Raw genomic sequence first — 5,675 nt, forward strand, 5'->3', positions numbered from 1 at the left:
GCTTCTTTCCTGCTACAGATCAGCAAGATCAGCCTGTTTTATTATGTGGATTTTCTGTACTGATGAAAGCTGCTCTGCTTCTTACTCTCTGAATAGAAGCTTGGTCTTGGGATGTGCTTCTTAACTTCAAGGGGGTAGCTTTTATGTTTTGAATGTTTTTGCCTGTCAGATTTGGTGCATTAAGATAATTTAACTGATGTTTTTAAACTATAGAAGATGGTTTTGCTGCTGTATTATCTGAGGTGATACATCACAAAGCTTTCATGTTTTCTTCTTGGAAGAGCACATTTTAAAATTCAAGCTTGAAAACATTGGAAAAAAATACTTTCTTGCTTTGCCTGGCAGAGCATAAAGTTTACGTATCTCTTTGCTCTCTTTGATGGCAAATCTTGCAAGGTGCTGCTGCTACTGTCAGCAGCAGGGACTGTTTTCAACCAACAGTGCCCATCTCTCTTTTTGTAGACTCAGGAAACAGAGGTGATGACTGGGGGTGGATCTTTGTCTCCACTGCCTTCACCGGGCGTAAATGTTTTGTGGACAATATTGTAGAGGTATAAGAAGGTTGCAAGCTTGCAGAGATGATGAGGACTGTTTTGTTTCTTTTTTAATTATCCTTGTGGATTGTTTGTGTGTCAGCATGAGGGACAAAATCTGGAAGTGTTATTTCTTTTCCTGACACCTTGTTCTCAACCACGTTGTACTGTATATTTTACCAGTTCTTTTTGTCCATCGTCCCCTTCTCTTACAGTTATGCTCTTAAGTCTGATAACCACATTATTACATATCATTATGCATAGTATCTGCTTTGTTTTGTATATTAATGCTACTGTCCGTTATACCTTCCTTTCATGAAACTCATGTTCTTCCAAATCCATTGGTGAGCATTACCTGCAGTTCTTAATGGACAGGCTTGAGTAAATTTTGGTACATGAATAATTTAGGATTGTAAAATCCAGAGGTACATCTGTTCAAAAACAGTACTGCAGCTGCACTCATGTAGTGATCTCAGGCTGAGGGACTAGATTCCAAGTTCCAGTTTTAGTATTGAGATGCACCAGGGATCGGATGTAATTTGGAAGGATACTGGCTGAAAAGCTGAAGATTTTGAGTGACCAAGTTGAGGTGTCTGTTGAGATGGATGCAACTGTTGAGCACTTTCTAAAACATAAGCTGTGAAAATCGGGCTGAGATGCCCAACATGAAGCACCTTAACCTTGCCAGCCTTTTGTGAAAGCGTTTGCTGGGGCGTTGTGCACAGGCTGAGGAGGGTAGAAGGAGGGTCCCCCAATGCAGGCATTAAACCCTCCCAAGCAGAATGAGGAGTACAGTAGCTGATCCAACAAGTGCTTGGAATTTGAGTAGTCAAAGCTGAATGTCTTTGTATGTCCTATTAGAGCAGTTTTACACTCTTTTATCAGTGTGCATACAGCTATTTTTATACAACATGCTGTATTTTGTGACTAATATTAAAGTTCTATTTAAAAGGTTTTATACATTGTGACAGTGATTATGAAATGTATTTTGCTTTGTTTTTATTAAAGCATTTTAAGCTATGGATTTAACACATTTGACAATTGTTCTGTGTGGTTTCTTGCTGATGATTTTCAGCGACTTCAAAAAAAATAATCAGGAATTACTTACCTCTCTGTGGTTACTCTTGAGTATAAGCATACCTTTCACTCCTGTGGCTGTATTATTTTATCAGTCTCCAGTGCAGCCAAGCAGGACTTGCACTAAATTGTTAAACTTTGTCTGCTGATTATGACAAGTCCTCCAGCTGGTGGCTCTGAGCCCCGTGAGGCTCTCGTGGTGCTCGCAGCTGCCTTGTGGATGCTGCCAGCAGCTGTCTCCACGTATGACCTGTGTTAGAGCATCCTTGCTCCCTGCTGATGCATACTTAGAAGCTTATCTGTTCAGGGCTTGAAGCTGAGATGTTGGGCTTTTTAATCAAGAGCTAAAATCTGGAGTGTTTCTTCAAGGCAGTAACTTCTGGCAGAGAGGAAGATGAGCAGCTGGCAGCAGTTTATGCCAGAGTTGTGTAAAATTAGGAACTAAGAAAACTGCCCCAAACAAGGAAGAGGCAGTCATTTATGTCAATTGTTCTATTATCAGGTGTAAACTAGCTTCCATTACTTGCAGGGCAATTTCTATGTCTCTGGAGGTTTATGACTAGTCGTGTCTAATTGAGTTTGGATGGGGAAAGCTGTTCTTCCTGAAAGGCAATCAATGTGGGAGATGGAATTCCTGTGTGAGGTTCACCTGCAACAATCAGATCTGCGTCAAACAGTGTGGGTTTTGTTTCTTTTCCTATTAAAATCTGAATAGAGCAGGAATCCCAGAACAGATGGCAGGCCCTCTGTTTGTGCTCATTGCTTTCTAAAGGAAATCCTCTTGCCATATCCAGATCAAGAGCTTTAGTTGGAAGTAGGCTTTAAAACCCTCTTTCTTATTCCTCTCCCCCTTGTAAGAGGAGTAGCATGAAGCATGGGAGCTCTTGTAGCAGAAAGTGATAGGAGAACGATGCTTAGTAACACTGATGTTAAACATTTGCCTCAAAATGAAGTCGGATTCAGCTGCTGGTCCAACGCTCCCCTCACAGGTTCCTCCTTCCTATCTCATCTTTAACTTGCAATTACAATTGAGAACCGAGTTTTCTCTGGGCTCTGTATTCCCAGAAGGCCCATAGCAATGCCTTTCTGAGGCTGTCTGTTTCAGTAGGGGAATGGCACTTCTTTGCAGGTAGAAGTCACAAATCGGAGTACCAGCGCTCTGTTCTTTTGAAATACTGTTTCACAGATGTCTTTTCTGTTGTCAGCTGAACTTGGTGTGTTCGTGTCTCCTACCAACCATGGCTGTGTCTCACTGCTGAACTGCACCCTCTCCTTACCAGGAAGGACTGAATATCTTGAATATCTGTATCGCTTTATTTCAATTACTGGTTAAAACCAACCAACCAAACAAAACATAGCAGGCAGCTTATATGGGCTTCCTGGCTTAAGAAAGAAGAGGCTACTTTGTGGTGAGGAAATGGGGCAGATCAGGAAAGAAGTGGGTGAGCCAGCTGACAGAGAGGCATATTAGCATGGTTGGGGGGGGGGAGGGAGGTAATTTTAGGGAAGCAAATGGCAGCCAAACACCACTAGTCTCAAGGTACCCTGTCTTTGTCCTTCTAGGATCTGGTGGTACCAAGCATCTGGCAGGTATTTTGCTGACCTTCACTTGCAGGATTTCATGAAGCACATTCAGATTTGTGTTTGTCTGTGTGTTTCAGAAATGTTTCAGTGTTGTTGGTTGTGTGAAAGGAAGCTGCAGTTTTTCAGTCTGGTATTTTCTTCTCCTGTCTTCTCCTTCCTCCTGTTTATTGAATCCTTTATCAGAGATGGAAAGATGCTGGGTTTTTTGGTGTTTTTTTTTCAGGGCTGTGGGTGGGCTGGCTCTCAAGGTAGAGAGCAGCTTGGTTAATTTGCAGAACTAATAATTTTTCTTTGGGCCACTCCACTGGCAGCAACAGGCTTCAAAATGTGGCTTCCATGGAAACATACTGCCATGGAAACGGAGAGGCTTGACAATCCTGAAGAAATATTTGCTTGTACCCTTCCTTCCCTCCACCATTCTGTTTCCCATGTGATACGTGCATGTTTGGTTATCCCTGCCAGCTCCAATCAGTGCATTCAAAATGCTCCAAGCACAGAGGTGCAATTCTCTCAGAAGAACACAAAACAAAAGTTGTAAAAGCAATGGTGGCGTTTCACTGGTATTGTTTGCCCAAAAAGCCATTGTAAGTCTGGAGGGAGATGTCACCAAGCCATATTCTGGTGGGAAAAAGCCCTAAAAGAAATGCTTCAGCATTAAGTTATTTTATGGGGACAGGCTGGAATGAGCTGCTTTGGGGAATCAGGCCCTGCACCCCGTCAAACAAATTGACTCATCCAATGGTTAACAGAGAGAGAGAGAGAGCAGCAGTGCTTTGCTGGGTCCCTTCCAGCTGGTTTGCTTGATGCTGCGTTTTCAGTTGCTGCCTGTCACAGCTGCTTTCACACTAAGATTGGTTAGCAAATTTTGGCAGGGTGACAAGCAGCCACAGTTCATCAACTTTGCTCTGATTCAATGTGGAGTGGGAGGGGGAATGGAGCCTTCCAAAATGTTTTGCTAAGCAAGAAGCAGGGCAGGGGCTGCGTGTGGCAGAGTGTGAGCCAAATAGATGAGAGTGAGGCTTTCTGTGAGATCAAGAGCAAAGCTCATAACACTGTGTGGTGAGTGAGGTATGGATCCCATCTCCTCCACCATTCCCCCACCCCCCAAACCATCCTGAAATTTCAGAAGCTGTTTTTGATCAGCTGGGTTGAAAATAATGATGCTTGCAGCTCCAGGCTGCATCTAGAGAAAGCAAAATTGCTTCCTGTATTTCTTGCTCCTTTTTCTGCTCATCTGTTTCACTCTGTGTTTCATCCAGGTGTGTACCTTATAGTAGCTTCAAATCCACTTGCTTAGCCAGCAGGCTCCAGCACAGTGCTGGGATCTGTACAAACTTGTGAAATGAAATGGGGAGACAAGTCATGGAGCTGTGTGCAGGAGGACAGCTGACAGAATAACACAGGTTGGTGAATTGGGAACATAGGGCCAAGTCCTGTCCTCCTCGGTCAGAGAACTGCGTGATAGGAAAAATTCTAGTATGAAATGTTGTAACTTTAAAGGATCTGTAACGCACAGTTAGAGGTGTACCTATGTGTCCCTGTTGTAATACTTTACATGGGATGGTCAAAGCAGTGGGCTTTTCTTAATTTTTTCTTAATTTTCTTTTTCCTCTCTGCTTTGTGTTTTGTTCCTGTGGCATTAGCTGTGGGAACATGCAATTTCTGGAGAAAAAATGCATATATTTGCCATGAAAACCTTCTGTGAATCAAGTAACTCCCAATCCCATCCTAAGCACGGAACTCCAGAACAAAGCTTCAGCAAGTGCTGGTACCACAGTGCCTAGATTCCTCTAGTGTTAAGCTGTGTCATATTACTGCTCTGCACGGCAATCTTCAAGTAGTTTGGGTCCTTCCAGGCTGTGCTTGCAGCAGACTGGCAGTACTGTCCAGGCTAAGGGGGGGATGCCATCCAGCATTTTCTCTTTTTTATGAAAAGATGCTGTCACTCATGACTATGGAAAATGCCCTTTATTTGCTACACATCCTCCCACCAGCAGCTGCATGCAGATTTCCTCATGTCCTGTCTTGGAACTGCCTTGCAGTGACTCCATGCCCTCTGAAGCTGTTTCATCACAACACTTTCCATCTCCTATCTGAAGGTGCTCTCGGCTTCATAGCGATGCATGAAGTGGAATCTACAAAACCTATCTCCATTCTCATCAGTTGATTTCATTTTAATTAAAACTGGAGCAGACTTTACCCTCCAGGTTTTGGCCACCCCATTTCTTTTCTTTGAAGCTTCAACCACTTGAGCAGTGTTGCAAGCTATCATCCTTCTCTTCATGCCAAATACCCGACTGGCATCCAATTTCCCCATGCAGGAACTCCTCGGAGTGGGGAAAGGGAGAGAAAAAAAAAAGCTATGAAGTAATTTGCAGGCATCCCATATCCACTCGTATCCAGAATGAAGAGAGGTGTCAGTGAAATTCCCTTCCCTTCCCTTCCCTTCCCTTCCCTTCCCTTCCCTTCCCTTCCCTTCCC

This window comes from Tetrao urogallus (genome assembly GCF_951394365.1).
Source record: "Tetrao urogallus genome assembly, chromosome: 5".
Classification (NCBI taxonomy): domain Eukaryota; kingdom Metazoa; phylum Chordata; class Aves; order Galliformes; family Phasianidae; genus Tetrao; species Tetrao urogallus.